The sequence below is a fragment of the Brassica napus genome, chromosome C2 (assembly GCF_020379485.1).
Source record: "Brassica napus cultivar Da-Ae chromosome C2, Da-Ae, whole genome shotgun sequence".
NCBI lineage: Eukaryota > Viridiplantae > Streptophyta > Magnoliopsida > Brassicales > Brassicaceae > Brassica > Brassica napus.
The window spans coordinates 5,275,498-5,288,855 of record NC_063445.1 but is presented as its reverse complement, the minus strand read 5'-3'; the positions used below and the strand labels follow the sequence as shown (position 1 = coordinate 5,288,855).

Here is a 13,358-nt window from a genome sequence, read left to right as displayed (position 1 = left end):
AAAACCGCTGCAGAAAGGAGGATGGTTCAGTTGAACGAGCTGGACGAGATTCGGTTGAACGCCTATGAGAACACCAAAATCTACAAGGAAAGAACTAAGGCGTGGCATGACAGAAAGATAATCCCGAGAGACTTCGCTGCTGGAGACAAAGTCCTTCTGTTCAACTCTAGACTCAAGCTATTTCCTGGAAAGCTTAAGTCTCGTTGGTCCGGACCTTTCACCATCACAGAGGTTAGACCTTATGGAGCTGTTGTCTTGGAAGACAATGGGAGGAAATTCACCGTCAATGGGCAGAGGCTAAAACCTTACTTCACAGATGCAAAACCCGAAGAAGGAACCAACATTCCTTTATCGGAACCCGATCTCGCCTAAGGACAACAAAATAGTCAGGCTCGCGACTTTAAACAAGCGCTGACTGGGAGGCAACCCACATGGTTTGATTTTCTTTCTCTTTTTGTGATTATGTTTTCTTGTGTGAATTGATTTTTGGTTGTGTTTTTAGATGATTTTCAGTCATGTATCACGATCAGGCAGAGATCGATCGATCTGACGCCTATGGATCGGTCGATCTAAGGCGCCCACGACACCGCTGCTGGACCTGAGGCAGCGAGGGACTCAGATGATGATGGAGCCTTGGAGAGGCGCTCCAAGAGGCGCACTGACCGCAACGCCTGATCGGTAATCTCTCTTGGAATTATTTTCACACCGAGACGGTGTGAAGTAAGTCTGGGGGAGGATGCTACTTATGTACCATATTGCTTTTATCTCTTTTATTTTCTTAGTTTATCGGATTTGATTGTGTTTAAAAAAAAAAAAAAAAAACTCTCTACGTATTTTTTCTCAGACCCTGTGATGATTATTAGACTATTTCCTTGTGTGTTGTGCATTACATTTCATATTGACCATTTTTCAGGACTGTTAGCGCAGACAAACCGAGGAACCACTTGACCAAGCAACCTCTCCTTAAATCTTTTATCAAGTCTCGGTGAATTGTAATCGACTCAACTATTTTTGACCATTAATGAATTTAATTTCTTTTGACCAGGAATCAACATCAGGAAACGGTATACCATATACACATTCAGGATTTTCTTTACCACATTCTACCACTTTTTAATAATCCTGAATGACCAGACTCATCAATAGTTTGGTACCACACCTACACCTTACCCTTTTATTTCTTCTCCATGCATTCTTACACACTGATCATATGTGCATACATGTGCAAAAACAATGGAGAGATTAGGGTAGACATGGTTCATCCGACTGCTTAGGTAGGATCGGAACATTTAGGTGGTTAGACACGGACCTGTGTGTCTAGAGGTGTAAATAGAAAAATTGGGTGTTGTAAGTGTGTGATTGCATCGCAGTGTATATATTCGATTTCGGTTTGTATAAGTTTTCGTTCTAAAAAAAAAAAAAAATGAAAATGAAAAAAAAAAAAAAAAAAAAAAAAGTTCATGTTTATATCTCATTCAGTAGATTTGATTTAGACATTTTATTTTTATTTTGTGTACTAGAGATGATGCTTTGTTTTAATTTGGGGTTAGAGTTTGAGATTTGTTGGGTTTTGATCATTTGAGACTTGAGCAGTTCGAAAACATGGTTATCAATATACTCGGTCTCTCCAGCGATTTTGCATAATGTTTTGCATTTTTTTTTGATATCGCTGATACCCACAAACACTTGAGCCTCACCTAATTAAACACTAAAACAGCCTCCCAAACACCGAGCCCGTTAAACCTGATGGAGATATCTTTGGTGGAAAGGTCACGCCCTTTTTAATGAATGTAAAGAGTTGATTACTTGAAACTGAGACTTGCAGGTCTGAAATATGGAAAGGTTTGCGCGGTCTTGGTGGGGATTTGGAATGAATGCCTTGACAGTCTCTGATTTAAGTGGTTAGCGAAATCACAAGGTAAGGTCTACTGAGGGTTAGTGAGCTCCCAAATTTTAATCCTCTTTACTTGAGGACAAGCAAAGATTCAAGTCTGGGAGAGTTGATATTTCGTATTTTTAACGTTTTTAAACTCGTTTTGGAGCAATTAAATGGTCGGTTTTAATTAAAGTTTTGGTCTATTTGATGCGTTTTGGTGTTCTTAAGTGTAATATGCAGGTTACTAGATAGCTTGAAAGAAAAGAACGCATTCGGGATTTATTCAGAAGCAAGATGGACCGAACGAGAAGTATTGATCGCACAGAGCCACAGATCGACCGATCCGGACAACGTGGATCGACCGATCCCACGCTTTCATGCACTAGATCGACCGATCCGGTCCATGTGGATCGACCGATCTCAGGCGCTACGGGCTCCACACGCACAAACGAGCTTTTCACTCCTTTTTACCCACTCCCCTCAATAATTCAGAGGAGGAACTCGACCTTGGAGACTCAGAAAAGACCAGGGGCGACCAAGGAGGAGATTTACAAGTTCTAGAGAGAAGATTTGAGTGTTTTGTACTTGTTTTGGTGTGATTTGTGAAGATTTGTAAAGGAGTTCATCTCAAAACCATTTGGAGAAGATCTTCTGAACCTTTACTCTGTTTTAATACAATCTTATCATGTTTTCTTCATCAAAATCGTTTTGTTCTTGCTTAGTTATGTGTGAGTAGTCATCTAGTTGGGTTTAGGGGTTCTCATAGGGGATTTCTTGATGTTTTGATCCATAAAACGTGTGTAGACTAAGGGATTACGTTTTGGTTCTTCATCTAATGGATTTCTTACTGCTTGAACTGAATTGATCACTTAGTTCATGATTTAGATTGTTTGATGCACCGAAAGTGATTGTTTGAACTTCCGAAAATACTTTAGATGAGCAAAGTGTCCTTAACCCTCGGAAGTTGATGTTATTGCGCTTTGTGAACATATTGAACCTGTTCTTAATGCTTGTTTAGAAATTGAAACTCAGCGGAAGTTAGTGTGGAGATTTCTATAACATAGAGAATTAGCGCTACGGAAGTAGGTTAATTCTAATATCGTGTTTGAGTTCTAGACGGTTCTTAATATATCCATGTGTCTTCCATTAATTGTATCTTGATTAAAAAGAAATCCCTGAGAATTCCCAATGCCCAACGTTTGTTTTAAAATAGTATTCAAATCGTTTAAATCATCTTTTTACATGCTTGTTTATGCTTTGTGACACTAGAGAAAATTAAATAAAAACCATCAAAAATAAATTTTGATTCGCTGTAGCTATTAACTTGTCTGCAACTCTACGTGTGATCATCGGTCCCTGTGGATTCGATCCCGCATTACTACTGCGTACTTTACTGTGCACTTGCAGTTAGATAATCGGGTTAAAACTCGAGACATCAGCAGCCTCCCTTTTGCCTCATACAGAAACTAAAGCGAAGCTCTGCAGAGAATTCTCGGAGACCAGAAACCCTAGCCGTCGAGCTCTCCCTTTCTCTCTTGCACTGTCTCTCTCTCTCTCTCTTCTCTCTCTCTCTCCCGCGCGATGCTCTATCTCTCTCTCCTCGCTGTCGCTCTCTCTCTCCTCTCCGTCGCACGCTCTCTCTCTCCTCACCGGCGCCGTGTGGTGGTGGTGGTGACCGGATCTCAATCTCCTCTCCCTTGTCTCTCGTTTCCAGATCCGGATCCAGATCTAGGCTAAGTTGGAGTGTCTTGAACCCATCTTGTTCTCATGTACTGTATACTCCTTTATGTTGGAGTTAAGGTTGATTAGACCCTATTTGAAAGCTAGGATGTGATGTTAGGAGTTTTCAAGGCTCCTAAGACAAATGTTGTAGTATAGTGATTGTCGAACCAGTTCTGAGGGATATCAAAGCACTGAGAATGCAAGTACTCACTTAATCTAAGTGCAACCAATGATTTAGATGGGTTTTAAGTTATGACTAAAACTAGAAAGCAATAACAGAATGATACTTCTTGACTAAGGGAAAAGAGAACTCATGGGCATAGGGATTAGACCTTGGGTGATCAAGTATCGAACTAAGGATGACAAATGATCAATCAAACTATCAACCTTAAGCCTAGACACAATTCTAAGCAAGCTCTATGTCTAGATGAATGCTCATTAGCTAACATATCTCAAACATCAAATGTCTTTGGTTGAATAATATGAAAGCAATCATTACGAACAAGTCTATTAGCTATCTTAGCATCTTTAACAACAAATGTCTTTGGCAAAGTATACTAAAAGCCTAGGAGAGTTGTCTCAGGCATTTCATCAAACACCTTTTGGGTGGGAAATGCCTATTGATCAACTTTTGAGTGGCCAACTCAGAAGATGCATTATGAATACTCTACTAGCAAGGAACAAGAATGATCTACACTAAAACATCCTAGAACTAACCTAATCACCCTTGATCTCCCTAACCCATGAATTCAAAAGGTGATTACTCACTAATCTCCATGATTCCTCTTAAACCCATATTGGATTTCAGATTAATCATGTAGAGAAATAGATAAGAAATCAACAATAACACAAGAACATAACAATCAAAATCCAAGAGATGAACTTCTCAAGAGAGTTTTTGTGTATTTCTCAATAGATCAAAAGATAATCTGCCTGGTGGTGGCTTCCAGAGTAAAAAACATAGGTTTAGAAAATAAAAACGTGCATAATGAAATGACCAAAAAGGCCCTTGAGAAAACATGAATTCGGCCAAACAAATAGACGTGGAGCGACCTCGGCACGTCGCTGCGAGAGGTCGCTCCCGGGTCGTTTCCTCGCGAGCGACCTGGCTGTGTCGCTCCGAAGACGTCACTCCCGGCTTGCTCAGAAACCATAGACGCGAGCGACCTTAGGGTGTCGCTCTAGGAGGTCGCTCCCGACTTGTTCGTCGCTCTCAAATCGACACAACCCGAGCGACCTCTGGGTGTCGCTGCGGTGAGGTCGCTCTAGGAGCTAGAGCGACTTCGCCTTGTCGCTCTAGGAGGTCGCTCCGAAGCGTAGATGGCGAGCGAGTTCATGGCGTCGCTCCGGTAGGTCGCTCCCATGCATTGCTCGTCCAATGATCACTCTAATCACCTCTAATCACCTCCCTTGAGCTCCAAATGTACCCAAATGTCTCCAGGAACTCCATGTGGTACTCCAATACCTAATGGAGACATATGTATGCAAAATGCAACCTAGACATGGCTTAATCCTAATCTATATGATGAAAATGCACATGAATAAATGGATAAAACAATGTGAATATGCAAGATATCAACTCCCCCAAACTTATTCTTTTACTTGTCCTCAAGTGAACTTTCTAGAACTCATAGGGAGAGAGGTTTGAAGGTGGGAGCTCATAGCCAAAAGAAACACACAAAGCACTCAAATCAACATTTAAATTCAGCATTAGTACACCCTCTCTTATTATACTCTAGCTTCTCTAGGCCTATCTGAACTCTTTCCATCCCTACACTCATCATCATGCATTCACACATGCAAATCAGCCAACTCTCAAGTTCATTAAGCATAGCATCAAGTGAATTTTTGCAAATGGTCAATTGGTCCAAGTCATTTGGTTGGGTAAGGGAAGGCTTTTATTCAAGTGAGTCAAGAGGTTCAAAATATATGATTTTAAAGGTGGTTCACTCTCAAAACAAGTAGCCTTGACATTGCACATAATATATCTAAGAAAGGGATCAACTCATGCATACAATGCTCAATCTCCATTGTTCTACCCTTTTCCCAAACATACAATTACACAATCATTCCCAAATGTCAAATCCAACTCACATCTCTCACCAAAAGATCCTAAGAACATTAACTCTTCTCTTTGAAATCTACAAGGGATTTTTCACAACCTCAAAACATTACTTAGCTCCTAACAACTTTGCTAGCCCCCTTTTTCTTTCTTTTTCTTTTCTTTTCATTTTTTTTTTTTTTTTAGATGGGGGCCAAGACTTTTCATAACTTGAGCTAGAGGTTTTTCTACTTATCCCAATAAGACAATTCACTTAAACACAAAGAGTCATTTATTTTCCTTTTTCATTGCTCCCAAATCATAATCACAACTCTCACCCCCCACCTATAGCTAGACAATAGAGTGCCCAATCTAGCAAGAATGAAGATCAAGCATTGTCGTTCCCGATACTCTCAACATTATGCACATGTAAGACTTTCCGAAGAAGGCCTCACTCATCAAACAATGAAAGCTTAAAAGGAGGGAAAGGTTTTGGGAGTGGTCTACCACTAGAGTTTGTCAGAATAAGATTGGCATAAAGGATGTGACAACTCAGGTGTGTATAGCCATGACTCAGTACACAAGGGACCATGAGCAAGAAGCATTAAGTTCGTTTAGTTCAAATAAGGTTGTAGTTGGCTTCAAAGACTGAGTTTCAGCAATCAACAAGTTTCAGGAAGAGTTTTCAAGGCTCGAAACATACAAGTCTTTTTGAGAGGTGCAAAAGCTACTCAGGTGCAACGTAGTGTTCTTTACAAGGCATTTAAAATCATTGCTCCCAATGCAAGTAAATGCAACCTATATGCTCTAGACTCTCCTAGAAATGCCAAAGATGCAAACTAAATGAATTTTTTTTTTTTATGCAAATATATATGTATAATGCAATGCATGAGACTCAAATCATCAAAGCAAACGTGATCAAATACTTGGTACCTCCCCCAAACTTAAATAACACAGTCTCTGTGTTGTCAAGGAGAGAGAGATACCCAAAAAGAGAAAACTAATATGCAAAAACGAAATGGTATATACAAGGGAAAGTAGTGTGTTACCTTCTATGGAGAATGAGTAGAGGTAGATGCTCCCTCCTCGTCGTCCTCAGGTGGTAACTCTTCAAGGTGCTCATCAGTAAGAGTGCCCATCTCTTCAATGTAGAAGGCTTGCCCGAACACAGTTGGTTTCTTCATTTTCTCCTTGATGTCAAAGTGGAGAACATGCCCTTTACCCAAATGGAGATCAATCGTGCCCGCTTTCACCTTAACAATTGCTCCTGCTGTAGCTAAGAATGGCCTTCCAAGAATCAATGGGTCCTGAGCCTCCTCACCCATCTCAAGCACCACAAAATCTGTAGGTATCTCATACCTTCCAATCTTCACAGGTAGGTCCTCTAAGATGCCCACAGGGTACTTCACTGAACGATCAGCTAACACCAGAGAGAGTCTACACTTCTTGTACTGAGTGAATCCAAGCTTCTTTGCAACAGACAAAGGCATCACGCTGACACTAGCTCCCAAATCGCAGAGACATTTCTCAAATACCATAGGTCCAAGAGCACAAGGTAGTGTGAAGCATCCTGGATCCTCTAACTTCTCTGGAACATCAAGCCTTTGGATGATGGCACTGCACTCATGGGTAAGAATCATCATGCTTTCCATTTCCTTCTTCTTTGCAGCTACAACATCTTTCAGGAACTTGTTGTATTGAGGAATCAACATGAAAGCATCGATGATGGGCATTGCAACCTGAGCTTCACTCATTTGCTTGTCAAACAAAGCCTTGTACTTCTCTAGCAGCTGCCTCTTGAATCTACCAGGGAATGGTAGTTTGGGTTCATAGGGAGGAGGAACAAAAGAGTTCTCACTTGCTGGAGCAAGAACTTCACCATCTTTCACTGTTTTCTTCGCTTCCCCAACCTTTCCTTTACCCTTGGCTTCCACAATCTTCTCCAAGATTTCATCATTGATTTTCTCATCAACAATCACCACTTCATCATCTAAGTTGATGGCCACCTCTTCACCTAGTTTCTCAGCATCACTGGTGAGGGTTGTAGGAGGTAACTGCTTACCACTCCTAAGGGTGATAGCTTTGGCCTCCTTGGGGTTTTGGTCAGATTTTCCAGGTAGAGATCCTTGCTGGCGAGTCTGGTGAGTGTTCATGGAAGCAAACTGATTCTCTAAATTCTTGACTGTAGAAGCAAGATGTGAGAACTTGTTGTTGAGCTCATTGTAGCTTCCATCAATCTTGGAATGAAGGTTTTTCAACTCATATCCAACATGCTTCTCACTTCTAGTCTGAGACTCCAAGATTTGTTTCAGCAGGGTGTCAGTGCTGCTCTCTTGAGGAGCAGAGGAACCAGATGAGGGGTTTTGATGAGGTTGATAGCTGCCTTGCTGGTTGTTTCGAGGCGGATAACCACTCTGTTGGTTGTTGGGGTAGGATTTCTGTTGGTAGTTGTTGTACTGAAAGTTGGGCTCTTTTTTGTACCAGCTACCATTGTTGTTGATGAAACACAGGTCTTCCTGACCTTCCAAACCCTCAACCTCATGGACAACAGGTGGTGTATCTTGGCTTGGGTTACCAACAAAGTGCAGCTGCTCTTGTGTGGCTTTATCAGCAAGGAGGATGTCTATCTTATCCTGTAGAGCTTTCAACTCCTTCCTCGTCTGCTTATCATCTGTTCGACTGCTTCTGTCGTGGTCTCCACTGTAGACTGCATCACTCTTTACCATGTTGTCAACCAGCTCCTCTGCATCTTCCTCAGTTCTCCCCAAGAAGAACCCATTGCTAGCTGTATCTAGTCTGGCCCTGTACTTAGGAGGAGCACCACGGTAGAATGTGCTCAGCAAGCTCTCCTTAGAGAAACCATGGTGTGGGCATTGAGCTTGGTAGCCCTTGAATCTCTCCCAGGTTTCACTGAATCCTTCCAAGTTCTTCTGTTGGAAACTGGAGATCTCATTTCTCAGCTTAGCAGTTCTTGAGGATGAGAAGAATTTCTCCAAGAATGCTCTCTTGCACTCATCCCAAGTAGTGATAGAGTGGCTGGGTAGAGACTTCTCCCACTGACGTGCCTTATCCCCCAAAGAGAAAGGGAATAGCTTGAGCTTTAAGGCATCTTCGGACACACCATTGGTTTTTGACAACCCACAGTAGCTGTCGAACCTATCCAAGTGATCAAATGGGTCCTCCAGAGCCAAGCCATGATACTTGTTGTTCTCGATCACGTTGAGGAGTCCTGACTTGACCTCAAAGTTGTTGGCTGCCACAGCTGGTGCTCGGATTCCGAATCTGTGACCATGTATGTTGGGGCGGTCGTAAGTGCCAATGGGTCGAGCTGCCCGCGGTTGGTGTTCTGCCCCTTGCGGTGGATCTGCCATATCAATATCCAATCGCTGCAAGTGGGCTTGTTGTTCTTCTTCTCTTCTAGCTCGAACACACTCCCTCTCTAAAGCTCTGATGTCTGCTACTATTGGAACTAGGTTTGTTGGACCCCTGCTCCTCAAGTTCATACACCTGAAAGTTAAAGGTAGGTGAAGAAGAAGAATCAGTAACAAAAGAAAATAAAAATGACTTAGTCTCAAGTAAATGACTAAATCTCAATGTTCAAATCTACTCAGAATTTGGCAACGGCGCCAATTTGATGTTAGGAGTTTTCAAGGCTCCTAAGACAAATGTTGTAGTATAGTGATTGTCGAACCAGTTCTGAGGGATATCAAAGCACTGAGAATGCAAGTACTCACTTAATCTAAGTGCAACCAATGATTTAGATGGGTTTTAAGTTATGACTAAAACTAGAAAGCAATAACAGAATGATACTTCTTGACTAAGGGAAAAGAGAACTCATGGGCATAGGGATTAGACCTTGGGTGATCAAGTATCGAACTAAGGATGGCAAATGATCAATCAAACTATCAACCTTAAGCCTAGACACAATTCTAAGCAAGCTCTATGTCTAGATGAATGCTCATTTGCTAACATATCTCAAACATCAAATGTCTTTGGTTGAATAATATGAAAGCAATCATTACGAACAAGTCTATTAGCTATCTTAGCATCTTTAACAACAAATGTCTTTGGCAAAGTATACTAAAAGCCTAGGAGAGTTGTCTCAGGCATTTCATCAAACACCTTTTGGGTGGGAAATGCCTATTGATCAACTTTTGAGTGGCCAACTCAGAAGATGCATTATGAATACTCTACTAGCAAGGAACAAGAATGATCTACACTAAAACATCCTAGAACTAACCTAATCACCCTTGATCTCCCTAACCCATGAATTCAAAAGGTGATTACTCACTAATCTCCATGATTCCTCTTAAACCCATATTGGATTTCAGATTAATCATGTAGAGAAATAGATAAGAAATCAACAATAACACGAGAACATAACAATCAAAATCCAAGAGATGAACTTCTCAAGAGAGTTTTTGTGTATTTCTCAATAGATCAAAAGATAATCTGCCTGGTGGTGGCTTCCAGAGTAAAAAACATAGGTTTAGAAAATAAAAACGTGCATAATGAAATGACCAAAAAGGCCCTTGAGAAAACATGAATTCGGCCAAACAAATAGACGTGGAGCGACCTCGGCACGTCGCTGCGAGAGGTCGCTCCCGGGTCGTTTCCTCGCGAGCGACCTGGCTGTGTCGCTCCGAAGACGTTGCTCCCGGCTTGCTCAGAAACCATAGACGCGAGCGACCTTAGGGTGTCGCTCTAGGAGGTCGCTCCCGGCTTGTTCGTCTCTCTCAAATCGACACAACCCGAGCGACCTCTGGGTGTCGCTGCGGTGAGGTCGCTCTAGGAGCTGGAGCGACTTCGCCTTGTCGCTCTAGGAGGTCGCTCCGAAGCGTAGATGGCGAGCGAGTTCATGGCGTCGCTCCGGTAGGTCGTTCCCATGCATTGCTCGTCCAATGATCACTCTAATCACCTCTAATCACCTCCCTTGAGCTCCAAATGTACCCAAATGTCTCCAGGAACTCCATGTGGTACTCCAATACCTAATGGAGACATATGTATGCAAAATGCAACCTAGACATGGCTTAATCCTAATCTATATGATGAAAATGCACATGAACAAATGGATAAAACAATGTGAATATGCAAGATATCAGGATGATAGATCATGATTATTGCAAGGATGTTAGATGAATGGAACACGATGCATAAGAACCCTCATATTGTTAAATGGGACTTAGTAAACTGAAATGGAGTTGTGGTAGCGATGATTGATTGGTAATTTATGCTTGTATGTTTGGATGTGTAGTCCCATGAGTGGTTTGTGATTAAAGCTAGGATGCTAGAGAGAAATGAATGCTAAGCTGATAGATGAGTAATGATTGTTAATGTTATTGAAGTAAAACTTGAGTGCAATGTGTATTGTGTGTGGCACCGATAACGGGTGGCGTCTAGTGAATGAGTCCAAGTAGAAGTCTAAATGAAAAGGAAAGCGAATGAGAATGGGAAGGGATAAGTGAAAATGATAAGGATGTGAAAGGATAAGTGAAAGTATGAAAGAATAAGGTTACGGTTAAGCATGGGTGGGGAAAGTATATAGAGTCTAAGGAAAGTATGTGTGGCAGTAGTTCACGCTAGGTATCCATAGGAGATGTGGCGAATCCACAAGAATATAGAAGCACCCATAGGAGATGTGGCGAATCCACATGAATATGGGGTAGAAGCCTAGTGGGAGCTACCCACTGATGATAAGAACGAAGTGCCAACCGCGAGAGGCGGGATATAAAAACGTGCATCATGGTCGGGTAACGGGGAGTTAAAGGTGTCATAGGATCGAGTCGGTCTGGATGAGTCGGTTAAGTCTAGGGTTTAACGTGTGTGGCAATGAGTGAGTTCATTGTATTGATTGATCACTAGGTTGCTAGAAATGTATGGAATTGAATGTGGACAATTAGTGATGACAGTATGAAATGATAAAAATACATTACCTGATTGTAGTGGCTAGTTAGTCCTAGTTCCCGCATAGAGTAGTATAGAGTGTCACCCATAATAAAAAGTCGACTTTTAATATGACAACCCGTCCCGTGGGACCCAGGCTCACAGCGCTGCAGCGCACCGACCCCAACCCCTCCATTATGGGAACTACCTGCCCCATAATTAGGTTGTTGGTGAGATTCGAACCCCCGACCTCACCCTTTAACAGCCTTCCCACAAGACAAGCTGAGTAACTTGTTGCTCACTCCTCTATTTCCATTTCCCTGTGCGCAGGAATGTAAGTAGAAGTATATGGATGTGGGTGTGACGGTATTTCAAAGAAGGTTATGCGCCTGTCGGCTCTCGGGACCAGTAACGGGACACGTAGGGTTGTCTAAATGAGTAGACACGTGTCCATAACGCCCTTTCGATAACCCCGGACGGACGCCGGGGGATCGGGCCGTTACATTTTTGGTGAACATAAAATTCGTTGTTAACTTTAATAAATTAAATAACATTAAAATCATGGACCAAAATACCTCAAGATGATGTCATATACGCCACCATGGGCTTTCTACATTAATTTCAACCTTTGAATGTAATCAATTTATAGATTATCCCAAAATTTTCGAGCTGTTGAAAATATCTTATGTTATATTTTTCTATGGGCATCTAAATTTGATTTAAATTAGATTGGAAGTATCTTCACGCAAGAATAATAATATGAGAATATAAAAGTCTATATGATTGAATGGAATGAAACGTATTAATCTTAATATCAAGTTAGTGATAAAATTCAATTTTGATCTAATTAGGTCAAAACTTCATGAATACATGATAAGAAAAGTAGCTCATTCCGATTGAAAGTGTTCGCATGAAAGAGACATAAAAATAAGATGTGAACACAGACTAGATAGTCTGAACCTAATTAAAAAATAAAATTACCATTTGAAGTGTGAAGAACTTTATCAAATAATATACTTTTCAATAGAATTTTGGTCAAAATTAATGGTTGAAAAATAGCTCACTCCCATTACAAGCAAAGAGGCTGGGTCCTCAAACACACTCGGTAGAAACTATCCCCACGCAAATAAAAATCATAAATATGATTGAGTGTTTGATTACTTTTAGTTTTAGCAACGGTACACATGTTGTAGTATATGAGTGCATTATGAAAATATTCACTTTAATTTATCTAGCATACGGATTGATGAATGGTTCACGAGGAGACTGGTTTCTTAACTTTTATTCGTTCTTACGGACTAATCTTGTCTGTAGAATAATGATTTATGTTTGTTTCCTATCTGTATAAACTATAAGTTGAAGATTCTATATGTTTTATCCACAAAATGGAAGTGAAAGTATGGGCAATTTTTTTAAAAAAAAAACTCTGTCAATGGCTGACTCTTAAAGGATTTTCTTTGTATTCACAGTCATTTGGTTGTTTGTTTGCTTAATAAAGTATATCACCCATTATAGAAAAGGTCTTGGCCAAAGCACTAATGTATGATAAGATCTGGTGTTTATAAACTATACATAAGAGAAATAAAGAAACGATAGCAGATTCATGAAGCAAGCATGTACATTTGTGGTGCCAAAAGCCAGATCTGGATGAAAATATGCACGTCGCTTTGCACGCGCAACCTTTACCAGCATGACAACATCAATATATGGAATGTAAACTTTTTGAGTTACTTGAACGCAACATCCTTTTATAATACTATATATAAGACTATTTATGACACCATTATTAACATTCACTGCTACAACGATAGCATTCAGAAAGTTAAAAATTAGGCA

General features: G+C 40.9%; 1 non-coding gene across 1 annotated transcript; it reads left to right on the top strand.

Moving 5' to 3' along the window:
* Nucleotides 1-8,495: 8,495 nt before the first annotated feature.
* On the top strand, nt 8,496-8,602 carry LOC125582666. Its single transcript, XR_007320122.1, has one exon. It is a non-coding gene; the product is annotated as a small nucleolar RNA R71 (small nucleolar RNA).
* Nucleotides 8,603-13,358: the final 4,756 nt, after the last annotated feature.